The following is a 13797-nucleotide window of genomic DNA, read 5'->3' as shown; positions in this document are numbered from 1 at the left end:
ACATGACATCACCACTTGTGTTGCACATTCATCCCAGGAAGAGGGACCTTCTGAAGGATAAGAGCTTACCTGCCTCCCCTTGAAACTAAGACTAATTTTTCCATCTCGATCTGATTTGCAAGTCTCATAAGCACAGCTCTTCTTCCTGTCTTTCCCTCAACCCCTTCGTGGGTACACACGTGCCTCCAGGAGGTGGGCCACTCACAGCTTGAGGAACAAAGGCAACCTGGGTGAGTTAATAAATAGCACAACCCGGTGAAACACCAGGAAGGACTCTACCCAAAGACCTGTTTGCTCACCCTACCTGGCAGTCCTGTTGTTGTGAGGTGTCGATTAGAAGGATGGCTAAGAGGGGAGAAATCCTGACTCACCCAAGGGCATTCTGCTGGCCACGTGGGCTCCAGATCACTGTGCACTTAGCAAGATGATGTCTGCACCCTAAGCCAGCTCCTAATGCAAGACAAATATTTGTTTTCGGAGGATATGCAGAATGCTGTGCAGATTTTCCACATTTTCCCAGCTCCCACTAAAACTCTTAGAGAGCCCTAATTGTGGCATGCCTTGTTTTCTCAGGTACTTAGCAGAGAGTGCCAATGAATTAATACATTAAAAATGTGCTCCTTGGCTCGCTCCCCTTGGCTGGATGTGTTGGGTTTTATTTTTTTTTGTCCGTCACAGATAGTGGCTAGACTGAATTTTCAGACATCGTCCCATCGAAGGACCAAATGTCACGGAACAGAATGATGATCCAATAAATACCCCTTTTCTCCAAATCACTTAAGGAGATTCTTTCTCGGTTAGCTCTTGGGGTTAGGCTCTGAGGCCAGAGAAGTAAGGCAGTGTGGTGTATGTACTAAGAGGACTACATATAAGTGAGTCACGTCACCTGAATTCTTTCTACTTCCAGCTATGCCACTAATTAGTTAGGCCAGCCAGTCGGTGAACATTTATTAAGCACCCATTATGTGCCAGTCACTGTGCCAAACCGGAGATACAAAGAAAGGCAAAAGGCAATCCCTATTCTCAAGGAGCTCATGATTGAATGGAGGAGGCAAAATGCCAATAATTATGTGCAAACAAAATACATACAGGATAAATTGAAGATAATCATTAACAGAAGGAAGGCATTAGCAACTAGGTGACTGTGGGAAAGTCACTTCTCTGGGGATTATTTTCCTTAGCTGTAAAATGAGAAGGTAACACCAGATAATCTTTAGGGTGCCTCTCAACTCTAAAATGTGTCTTCCATGATGCTAGGTAGTGGAGCATCTAGGCTGTGTCCAGGCCATTCCTTAGATGCTAGGGTGGGCGTAGGGATGAGGAAAGGAAATTTCAGATCGGACTAAGGGTTGGGTAGGCATGGACTAAATGCACTTGGATTGAACTAGCCATCAGGTATACTCTAGAGAGGAGTTCCATCTGGAAAACCCACTTAATTTCTCAGGTACCTTCCAAAACAGAAATAACCCTGCAACATTAAAGGCTTCCAGGGCCCAATTTTAACCAGGCTAGTTTAAGGGGCAAAGAGAGGAAACAATGATAGTTTCTCATAACTTTTGTTCTTTAGGAGGATTGTAGTAAAGTAGGAAGTTTGGGGGCCCTAGAATCAGAATGCTCTAGGGGCAGCTAGGTGGCTCTGTAGATAGAGCACCAGACCTGGAGGCAAGAGGTCCTGGGTTCAAATTTGTTCTCAGATACTTCCTAGCTGTGTGACCCTGGGCAAGTCACTTAACCCCAGTTGCCTAGCCCTTATCACTCTTCTGCCTTGGAACTGATACTTAGTACTGATTCTAAGCAGAAGATAAAGGTTTTTAAAGAAAAAAAAAGATTCAGAAATCCTGGGTTCAAATCCCAATGTTGTGAATTACTATCTGTATGACCTTATAGCAAATTATTTAATCCTTCAGTTTCAGTTTCTTTAGCAATAAAATGAGGGGGTGGACAGGATGAGTTCCAAGGTCCATTCCAACTCTAAATCTTTAAAAAAAATTTTATAACAAATTTCCACTTAAGTTTTTCCAAGTTATATGATCCATATTGTCTCCCTCCTTTCTAAATCTCTTTTCTCAAGAAGCTGCCTTGCCTGTGAACTTTCATTTTCAGGCACACAGACATCTGTTCCTCAGATATCCCATTTCCTTTCCTTTTGACATCATCTACTGTGTTCCTTATTTAATGAGCTTTTTCCTCCTCCTGGCAGTAGCAGGACTGTCCCCCCAACCACTTAGTTACATAAGTCCTGCAGCTCTAAGAGAGGATTGAGTCAGCAGGATGGAACTGACTAAGCAATTGTATGTTAGCCACCATGGGGCCAATCCTGCAGTCCTTATTTTGGCCTAATTCCCACTGAAATCAATGCCAAGTAAGAACTAGAGAACCAGGCTCTATACATATAATTATGAACAAATATTTTTTAAAAGGTCAGAGGGCAAGAAATATGAGTCAACATCTCAATATCAGCAGTTTATTATTCTAACCTTATTAACCACGTAGTTCCATTTTCACAGTGGCAATCCCTTCTAGATGGATAGACTCTACCCCAACACACTCCGCTTCCCATTGCCAACATACAGATAGCAAATGTCCATAAGCCCATCGTCCACAATGACATTTACTGGATGCTATGGCAGAAGTGAAAAGAAGAGGGCATACAGACAGATGAAAGAAGGGATGGAGATACTTTCGTTTTATTTCATAGTCCCACTACATAATGCCAACTCACATTATTTTTCTTCTTCAATCTTTGTGCCACAGATTAGCATGCCTATAGTCATAGAGATAAAACTGAAGAGGGAATACTATATTAAAAGCTTTTTAAAAAACAGGGTCATGAAGTTAAGCATAGGCTACGGTTTTAAAGACAAGAAACAAAGGATAAACAGACACTTCTCCTGGAATTAACAATGGAGTACCCTCAGAGTTACTCTTAATATTTCTTTAGAAAGAAACTAGATGGAGCACAGTGACATTTCTCATCTCATAAATAATGAGATCTCGATCAGTTAAGTTCAGTATATATTAATTGAATACTTGCTTGTCATATGCTAGACATGAGAGCTACGAAGATGAAAAATGACACGACGTCTCAGATACAACATGCATCCTCTTTATCATACAAGGTGGAATACAATACTGGTTCAGCAGATCTAGGCAAAGTGCTATGAGAAATTTGAGAGAGGAGAGATCACTGGCACTTGGGAAGCTGGGAGCAAGATTAGGAAATGCTTTCTAAAGGCAGCATCTGACTTGGGCTTTAATGGAAGGCAGAGTGGGAATTCAACAGATGGAGATGGAAAGTGATCTGTTCCAAGAATTGGGGATCTTCAACCATTCTGGAAGGCAATTTGGCACTATGCCCAAAGGGTGCTCAAAGACTGTCTGCCCTTTGATCCAGCCATAGCACTGCTGGGTTTGTACCCCAAAGAGATCATAAGGAAAAAGACTTGTACAAGAATATTCATAGCTGTGCTCTTTATGGTGGCAAAAAAATTGGAAAATGAGGGGATTCCCTTCAACTGGGGAATGGCTGAACAAATTGGGGTATCTGTGGGTGATGGAATAACTATTGTGCTCAAAGGAATAATAAAGTGGAGGAATTCCATATGAATTGGAAAGGCCTCCAGGAATTGATGCAGAGTGAAAGGAACAGAACCAGGAGAACATTGTACACAGAGACCGATACACTGTGGTATAATTGAGTGTAATATAATTATATTAGCAGAAATGCAACGATCCAGGACAATTCTGAGGGATTTATGAGAAAGAACACTATCCACATCCAGAGGAAGAACTGTGGGAGTAGAAACACAGAAGAAAAACAACTGCTTGATCACATGGATCAATGGGGATATAATTGGGGATGCAGACTCTAAACAATCACCCTTGTGCAATTATTATCAACAATGTGGAAATGGTCTTGATCAGTGACATGTGTACACAATGACATTGTGTGTTGACTACAGGGGGGAGGGTAGGAGGAGAGGGAAAGAGCATGAATCTGGTAACCATGGAAAAGTATTATAAATTAATTAAATAAAATTAAATATTAAAAATAAAGTCCATTCCAACTCGTGAAAAACAAACAAATAAATAAGGAAATAAAGAATTGAGGATCTTCTAAATTAATTAAATAAAAATTTTCAATTAAAAAGAGATATAATAGGGGATGTAGACTCTAAACAATCACCCTAGTGTAATTATCAATAATATGGAAATAGATCTTGATCAATGACTGTCCAAGGCACAGTGGAATTGTGCCTTAGCTATGAGGCGGGGGGTAGGAGAGGAGGGGAGGCAAAGAACATTAATCATGTAACCATGAAAAAATATTCTAAATTAATTAATTAAATACAATTTTTAAATTAAAAAACAGAATTGGGGATCATGTGAGCAAAGACATAGAGATAATCTACTGGCCAAGAATGAAAGTCACAGAGAATAGTCTAGTTTACTAGAATATAGACTGTCAAAAGACTCCAAAATTTCAGCTATATGTGTACAAAGCTGAATAGGTAAGTTAGACCCAGTTTGCAGAAGGCATCAAAATGCTAGGGTGATGGTTTAACTTAATCAGCAGACAACAGAGAAGCAAGGAAGATTTTTTAGTAAAAAAAATCATAACTGTTTTTGAATGTAACTGGAGTGGTAGTATGAAAGGTAGTATGAAAAATAGGAAAGGAGTTAGATTGAAAGAAGGGAGGCCAATCAGGAGGTTATTATAATTGATGCCTTCAAGAATAGGGCTGAAAATGTAAGCCAAATGTTGTAACTCCTAAAATAACTCATCATACTGCTGGACATCATAGGAAGGGTACTGGAAATAAAACCAGTGGGTTTTTTTTCAGGCTAGATAATGATTTTTTAATTAGTTTTTCTTTTTATAGGTTAACATACACATTTTGAAAGCCATTGTTTTTATTTTTAAATCTGGGCCATGTCTACATCTAGAATCCTCTGATCTCTCCGTCATAATCAATGTTTTCAAAAATATGATGGAGCTTGAGAAGAGAAATTAAGTTGATCAGGAGTATTATGGGAATGGTTTGAAATAGTGAAAACTAGACTGAAGACTCAGAAAGTATATGAAGAAATCTATAAAATAATGGATAGTGTAGGCAATAATTCCTAATCATGAAATCCAATGACTGTTTTTCTTCATTCTTCATTTATGTCTTCATTCTCCTTGATTTCTCAGCTGCATCTGACTAAGATCTCTTCTCTTTTCTTCACCTCCCTTGGGTTCAATACTCATCTCTATGTAGATGACTCCCAGACTTATTGCATTTATCTCTAAGTTCCCTCCTGAACTTCATTCCTACATCACTAATTGCCTCCTGGACAAGAGATCTCTTGGAGACAGCCACTAGCAATTCAAATATAATATATCCAAAATATCATTCCTTATTTCTCCCTTTTCTCCTCCTCTAAACTTACCTTTCAAATGTCCAAATTCACAACCTCAAAAATCATCCTAGACTATTGTCTCACCTTCATTCTACATATCCAATCAGTTGCCAAGTCTTCTACCTTCACAAAAATTCTCGCATCTGTACCCTTCTCTCCACTCACACAGCTGGATCACTAATTGAAGACTTTAATACATCTTTCCCAGACTAATCAAGTAGCTTCCTAGTTTTTTCTCTCTTCTGGTTTCCCCTCCTCCAAATCATTCTCCATACAACCAACTGCCAAAATTTTTCCCAAGTCAAAAACTCCACTGCTCAAAAACTGAGTATCTTCCTATTGTCTCTAGGATAAAATACAACCTCCCACCCCCTACTGCCAAGTCTGGCATTTAAAGTCCTTCAGAATTTGGCTCCAACCTTCCCGTCTAGATTTATTCATAAACACTACAGTAATTTCAAGTGATTTCAGTTAAATTGGTCTTGTAGTCATTTCCTATCCTCAGCATTCCATCTTCCATCTTCCATTTTCATGTTTGTACACTGTCCCCAATGTCTGAAGCACCATCTTTCCTCATTGTTGCAATATTCCTTCCCATCACCAGCATCTTCCACATCCAATTCATCATCCTACATGCTGCTGCCAATTTCCTTAAACTGTTGTAGGTTTTCCTATAGGTAAATTCTGGTCATCTAATTTACCAATCCTAGGGGTAGATAGGTGGATAGAGAATCTGGAGTCATGAAGGTCGAGCTAAAAATCTAGCCTCAGACATTTAATAGCCACATGCTTCTGATCAAATCACTTAACTTCAGTCTACCTCAGTTTCTTCAACTGTAAAATGAGGATAATAATAATTGTGAATATCAAATAAGATAATTGTAAAGCTCCTAGCATTGTGCCCAGTATATGGTAAACACTTATTGAATGCTTATTCTTTTCCTCCTTCGTAAACACTAAAACAAAGTCTTCATTGGTTTCCCTTTAACTACTAAATAAAGCCCCAAATCTTTCACCTGGCATTCAAAGACCTCAACGATTTAATTTTTTAAAAAATATTTGTTATTTTCTATTTAAACCCTATTTAAAATTCTAAAAAATTATTTATTTACTAACATTGTTTTCTTTTTAAATTTTGAGCTCCAAATTCTATCCCTCCTTCCTACCCTCTCCCACACTCACTGTGGAGGTAAGCAGTGTGATATCAATTATACATGTGGAATCATGCAAAACATTTCTGTATTAACCATATTTTTAAAAAACCAAGAAAAATAAAGTGTGAAAGTTATACTTCAGATTGCATTCAGGGTTCATCCGTTGTCTCTCTGGAGGTACATAGCAGTTTTTTCTCATGGATCCTTTGGAATTGTCTTGATTATTGTATCAAGAGCAGTCAAGTCTTTCACAGTAGATCATCATCACTACATTGCTGTTATTGTGTTATTATTGTGTTATAATCTTCTCACTTCACTTTGCATCAGTTCATATAGCTCTTGGCATATTTTTTCTGAACTACCTCTGTCATCATTTCTTATATACAATAGTATTCCATCACAATCATATGCCGCAACTTGTTCAACCATTCTCCTATTGATCAGCATCCCCTCAATTTCCAATTCTTTTCTACCACCAAAAGAACTTTGAATATATAGGGCCTCAACAATTGAGCATACACCCTACCTGCTAGCCAAACTTGACCATTTGTCATTCCCTAAACACACTGTTTACCTCTATGCCTTAACCCATACCCATCCTTCTACCTGGAATGCCTCCCAGGTCTACCTTATTCCAAGCCATTCCTCAAGTTTAAATTCGAACTTTTCCATGAATATGACTATCACATGGAGTATAGAAGGAAAGAAATTAACAAAGGAGGGGCAAGAAATGGAGGAAGGGAAAAAGGTTTGACTATTGTCTCTTGCAGATGACTCACAAATCTTTATATTCAGCTCTTGATTCTCTTCTGAGCTCCAGTCTCCCATCCTCATCCGCCTATTGGACATATCCAAATGGATGCCCTGAAGGTACCTAACATTTAATATGTTAAAATTTTAAATTTTAACATATTAACATTAAATTAAGTATTAATATTATTATATATAATTAATTAATAATAACATTAATATTCACATATTAACAAAATAAAACACATCTTTTACCTGAACCCATTCCTTTTTATTAATTTCTTTATTTCTATCTGGGGTACCATCATGCTTTCAGTCACCTAGATACATAACCTTGGAGTAATCATCAACTCTTCATTCCCCTTTACTCCCTATATCCAAGTTGCCAAGTTTTGTCCATAACATCTTTCCCTTTCATCCCTTTCATTCTATTCATATAACCACTACCCTAATTCAGGCTTTCATCATCTCTTTCTGAACTATCACAATTGCCTCTTAATGTTTCCTTTCATTCAGTATCTTCCTTCTCTAGTTTATCATTATGACTGCCAAACCAATATTCCTAAAGTATGAATCTGACTGTGTTATTCTCCTTCTTAAAAAAAAAAGTCAAGTGATTCTAGCCCCAAGGATTAAATACAAATTTCTCTATCTGGCATTCAGAGTCCTGCACAATCTGGATCCAGTCTACCTTTTCAGGCTTATTTTGCATTATTCCCCTTTCCAAATTTCATGTGCTAGCCAAACTGACCCCACACAAAGTACTTCATTTTCTGACTCCATGTCCTTCATACATGGGATAAACTCCCTTCTGGCTTCTCTGCCTCTTAAAAATCATTTTTGTTGTTTGTCTCACTTGTGTCAGACTCTTCAGGGACCCAAGTTTTCTTGGCAAAAATTCTAGAGTGGTTTGTCATTTCTTTCCCCAAGTCATTTTATAGATGAAGAAACTAAGGCAAACAGAGTTAAATGATTTGCCCAGAGACACACAGTCAGTAAGTGTCTATAGCCAGATTTGAACTCAGGAGGATGAATCTTCCTGACTCCAGGCCCAGCACTCTAAAATCTGTATCCCTAGCTGCCCCCTTAAAAACACTAATTCTATTCAAATCACAGCTCAAGCACTCTTCCTGTCCCACTTCTGAAATTACTTTGCACATGTTTCGTATTTACTTATAGATGCCCATGTTGTTTTACCTTCTTTGCTCACTTCCCCAATTAAATGTAAGCTTCTGAAGGGCAAGAAAAGGCTATTTTATTTTTGTTTTTGAAAATATTAGTTGATTGACTAAAGATGATTAAGAACCAGCTAAAATTATAGAGTACTCTGGTGTTATAATACTTTTTATGTCATATATTATCACTTTTCACCCCATAAAAAGCCTGTGATGACATCTGGGTGCCTAAGTAGATTGAGAGCCAGACCTAGAGATGTGAGGTCCTAGATTCATAACTGGCCTCAGATACTTCCTAATTATGTGACCCTGGGCAAGTCACTTAATCTCCCTTGCCTAGCACTTACTGCCCTTTTGTCCTGGAACCAATATACAGCATTGATTCTAAGATGGAAGGTAAGGGTTTTAAAAATATCTATATTACTTGGGTAAAATCCACAAAATATTTTTTAGTCTACACTAATGTACATTAATTTTATCATTCTCATTTTTACAGATGAAGAAACTGAGGTTCATAGTATTTAAGTGCTTTGCCCAAAGCCAGTTGCAGGACTTGATTCCAAGTCCCAAAGTCTTTCCAATATGTTGTTCTGTCTCCTTGATGATCTTTTTTTTTTTTTTAAACCCTTACCTTCCATCTTGGAGTCAATACTGTGTATTGGCTCCAAGGCAGAAGAGTGGTAAGGGCTAGGCAATGGGGGTCAAGTGACTTGCCCAGGGTCACACAGCTGGGAAGTGGCTGAAGCCAGATTTGAACCTAGGACCTCCCGTCTCTAGGACTGGTTCTCAATCCACTGTGCTACCCAGCTGCCCCCTCCTTGATGATCTTTGAAGAAGTCAATGGATAGCAGATTTAGATAACTTGGTGGGTACTACAGCTGAATTCTCCCCCACATTGGTGTCTTGCTCCTTCCTAAATTATATTTTGTGAGAAATGATTGAAATCTAAGAGGCTAAGTTTATTTAGTTTTAACTACATCTTTTCAAAGATTTATGGCCCCTCAGGAAAATATTAACTCTAAGTTGCTTCTCTTTTGCCTTAGGAATCATGCTCCCTTTTCTCTTCTTAGTTTTTTGACCTCTTTGGGTCAAAGCTTTCTAACTTGTTTTTTTTTTTTCCAGTTAAGGCTCTCTTTTCTGCCTCTTGTTCTCGCTTCAAGTTTTTCACCTTCATGTATCCCCAGTGAAGAAGTATTCTTCCAGTAACTTGGGCCACCTTTCTGACCTATCTTTTATCTCACAGTTTTCTCCAGAGGTTTTTCTTCTTTCCTGTCTAATATAGTCTCAGGAGTATTGGTGTCAGCTTCCTCAGCTTCAATTTTCCTTTATGTTCTGTTTCTCCTTTTTCACTTGGGTAGAAAGAGATCTTGTCTCTTTGCGTATGTATGTATGGTACCTAAATGACAGGGCAGCCAGGTGGTACAGTGGGTAGTGTGCCAGACCTAGAGGCAGGAATATTCATCTCCCTGGGTTCAAATCTGGCCTTTGGAAAAAAGACTTATACAAAAATATTTATAGCCGTGCTCTTTGTGGTAGCAAAAAATTGGAAAATGACAGGATACTCTTCAATTGGGGAATGGCTAAAAAAATTGTGGTATTTGTTGGTGATGGAATACTATTGTGCCCAAAGGACTAATGAACTGGAGGAATTCCATGGGGACTGGAATGACCTCCAAGAATTGATGCAGAGTAAAAGGAGCAGAACCAGGAGAACATTATACCCAGAGATGGATACACTGTCCCATTATACACATCGACTTCTCTACTAGCAGCAATGCAATGATCCAGGACAATTCTGAGGGACTTATGAGAAAGAACACTATCCACATACAGAAAAAGAACTGTGGGAGCAGAAACACAGAAGAAAAACGACTGCTTGATCACATGGTTCTATGGGGATATGATTGGGGATGTAGATTCTAATTGATCACCCCAGCACAAATACTAATAATATGAAAATAGGTCTTGATCAATGACACATGTAAAAGCTGGTGGAATTGCTCATTTGGCTATGGGAGGGGATAGAAAGAGGGGAGGGAAATAACATGATTCATGTAACCATGGAAAATATTCCAAATTAATTAATTCATTAAATAAACTTTAAAAAATCTGGTCTTAGATACTTACTAGCTATGTGAGTTATGGCAATTCTCTGAGCCATGTTTGCCTCAGTTTCCTCATCTGTAGAATGAGCTGAAGAAGGAAATAAATGTCCAACCACTCCAGTATACCAGGAAAACCTTTAAATGAATCATAAAGAATCGAACATGACTGAAACAACTAAACAACAACAAACATAAATGATAAGGTTGGTAATGAAAAGTAGTTTTTATCTTGGGGACAAAAAGGATCACTCCCAAACAATTCCCTGCCGATCTTGATCCTCAGATACTACTCAGGTATGAAAGCTTATCTTAATGGGTGCCAACTATTCATAATGGAAAGATCATATTTAGGCAGGAAGTTGCTATTTCCCAATCAAGGCAGTAGAGTAGCTAAGCATCATCTCACGAGAAAAGATGGGAAACTTGCTGTTAATAAAGCTTTGCTTCAGAGTCACTAGAGCAGTGAACAGATGTAGTAAACAGGCAGTTTTCCCTACTAGTTCATCTTAAAGGTTAGTCACAAGGGATACCAATAATGACAGAAAACTAAGGCTATAATTTCTAACAAGGAGAGAGTACATGGGAAGTTTTGTAGTAATATGAAGAGAGAAGACTATGTTTGTGTGTTTTCCGGTGCTAAGCAACAGCTATAGAATGAATTGTTCCTTGAAAGAATGGAAGAAATGAGAAAGGAGAAAATGAAGGAATAAAATTTGAAGAGACAGAGGAGCTTAATAAGCCATGTCAAGAGGTTTAAGGGTGAATATGACACAAACAATTAGAAGGAAATGGATCACCGAATGTTTGGAACAGCAACACAGAGGAGGTAATTTCCAAAGAGTGGAGAGCAAGAACATCAATAGTCTCTAGAGGAAGTGAGTTTCAATGCTCCAAATATGTGAGTCAACAGGTGCCAGAAGGAGATGGATCATTTGATGTGATCAAAATGCTAACAAACAAACAGAAATTTGTTGACTAATGGGTACCACAATGTTTTTGTTTGTTTGTTTGTTTTTGTCATTCTGACATAAACTATAGAAAGTATTGTTCTTACCAGACAGAGAGCCTCCTAAGACTTATCAAAACTAAAGGCCACACTACCTACTCCTGGTGCTTTCTGTGAAGACTGTGAAGACTGAAGATGTTCACCAACCTGAGTGACCTTGGGTAAGTCACTAAACTTTTCTGGGCCTCCTGTTTCTCATCTGAAAAATGAGGGTTTGGAATAAATATCCTCTATTTTCCTTGCTAGCCCTTGATCTACAATCCTATGACCCCCCTGAATTAAATCATTAGAATTTCTGAAGTAACCTAGAATGTTATTTAAGTATTAGGAAAGAAACTGAAGACTTAAGAGATATAGGTTGTGTTTTATCACCGTTGTCAGTTGAAGGCAGGGTCTTAAAAAGAGAGAGTTATGTTTGGGAAATGACCAGCTGGTTAAGAAGATGGTATCTGAGAACAGAATTTATGAGCCATGACTTAAAATACAATAATGAGGAGCATTTGGCCAGGGATGGAGTGCATCTAACAAGAGCCTCAGGTCTTGCAAATATTATCAAGCTGGTTTAAATTAGAAAGAGAGAAAAAAGTAGAAGACCACATGCTAACATCTGAGTGCTAAGTCAGATAGCCTAGTCAGATAGCAAGAATAACATGGTAAGAAAAATCATTGTAGAAAGGACTAGAAGAAAAAGTATAAGAAGAGGGTCAGCAATAAAGCTGAGGGTCTCAAATGTCTACAGATGAAAAAAGAATAGCTACTAAACAAGATAAGCTAGAGATTCTAATGCAAGGGTAAAACTGGTTTCATAAGTATCACTGAAATTTGCTGTGATGGTACTCTACTGAAATATGATCATGTTCCAGAGGAATGGAATCAATCAAATGAAATAGCATTTGTGTGCTAAGAAAATATTCCAGTATAAGGAAATCTAAGAACCACAGTGGAGAAACACAGTGAAGAGGGCGTTTAGATGGTTGAAAACATAGATCAGCCTCAAAGAAGAACAGAAGCTATATGGTCTGAGGACTATGCTGCAAATCACTTAAACAGGAAAGAGATATAGGTAAAGTTTGGTTGATTAATCGGTTGCAGAAATCATCTCAAACATGGCATGTAGTAGTTGTACTACATTGTAGTAATGGAGGACTTTTGACTGTCCAGCTATCTGCTGGAGTTTCTCACTTTTTCAAAAGCAGAACAACTAAAAAATTGATGTTTTGACTTAGTAATCATTTCATTCCTCAGAAGAGATAAAGCCATGGAGAGCAGGGATAAGAGGAAGAACTACTCTTCTGGATCTGATTCTGAACAACAAGGAAAAACTGGTTGTTGAAGTAGAAGTAATGGAAATCTGAGAATAGAGAAACCACTTTGTCTGTGAATTTGTGATTAAAAAGAGGAAAAGCCCTACATGAATTTCAGATTCGTGTTCTTCAAGCATGAACTTGTTTTCATGAATTTCAGTGGGTAATAATAATAATAATAACTAGCATTTGTATAGACCTACTATATTCCAGGCACTATGTTAAGCACTTACAAATATTATTTTGTTAGTCGATCCTGGGAGATATTGTTGTTGTTCAATTGTCTCAGTCATTCTGACTCTACTTGGGGTTTTCTTAGTAGAGACCCTGGAGTGATTTGCCATTTTCTTCTCTAGCTCATTTTACAAGCAAGGAAACAACAGAACTAAGTGAGTTACCCTAGATCACATAGCTAATAAGTGTCTGAGGCCAGATTTGAACTCAGAAGATGAGTCTTCCTGATTGCAAGCCAAGCACTTTATTCACTGTGCCGCTTAGCTGCCCAACCTGGAGAAATAGGTCCTATTATTGTCCCCATTTAAAGCCAAGGAAACTGAGGTAGAGGGGAAGTTAAGTACACATCTAGTAAAATCTCTGAAGCCCAGTAGAGTTCAGATAAGTAGAATCCCATTATCTAAATTTTTACTGGGAAAATGGGAGTAAGGAGCTCTCAAGAAAGTTTTGAAGAAACAAACAGAAACAATTTTGGCAAGAAAGAAAAGGGGCAAATTTCTATAGACACTGATGATTAGGGAATTTATCTACCATTTTAAATTTTAAAACAATGTATGTAGTGGAAGGCAACAATAGGTTACTAAAGAGGAATACAAAAGAGTAGCACACTCCTCTAAAGAGTGCCAAGAATGCTAAAGGTCAGAATAAACTTGGTCTGATAATAAA

General features: G+C 38.0%; 2 long non-coding RNA genes across 3 annotated transcripts in view; one reads left to right on the top strand and one right to left on the bottom strand.

Annotated features, from left to right (window-relative positions):
* LOC103103758 (uncharacterized) overlaps positions 1–11216 on the bottom strand; it is a 31294-nt gene extending 20078 nt beyond the window's left edge. The window contains exon 1 of the long non-coding RNA XR_468134.3: positions 10610–11216. This is a non-coding gene — a long non-coding RNA (uncharacterized LOC103103758). The remainder of the gene's footprint in view (positions 1–10609) is intronic.
* Positions 11217–11219: 3 nt separating this feature from the next.
* Positions 11220–13797, top strand: part of LOC103104184 (uncharacterized) — a 75659-nt gene continuing 73081 nt past the window's right edge. The window contains exon 1 of one of the 2 annotated variants that reach the window (XR_468138.3): positions 11220–11754. This is a non-coding gene — a long non-coding RNA (uncharacterized LOC103104184). The remainder of the gene's footprint in view (positions 11755–13797) is intronic. The other variant, XR_008911382.1, reaches the window with a different exon arrangement.

Source organism: Monodelphis domestica, chromosome 4 (assembly GCF_027887165.1).
Source record: "Monodelphis domestica isolate mMonDom1 chromosome 4, mMonDom1.pri, whole genome shotgun sequence".
Taxonomy (NCBI): Eukaryota; Metazoa; Chordata; class Mammalia; order Didelphimorphia; family Didelphidae; genus Monodelphis; species Monodelphis domestica.
Note: the sequence above shows the minus strand (reverse complement) of the source record. Positions and strands in the feature narration are given on the sequence as shown.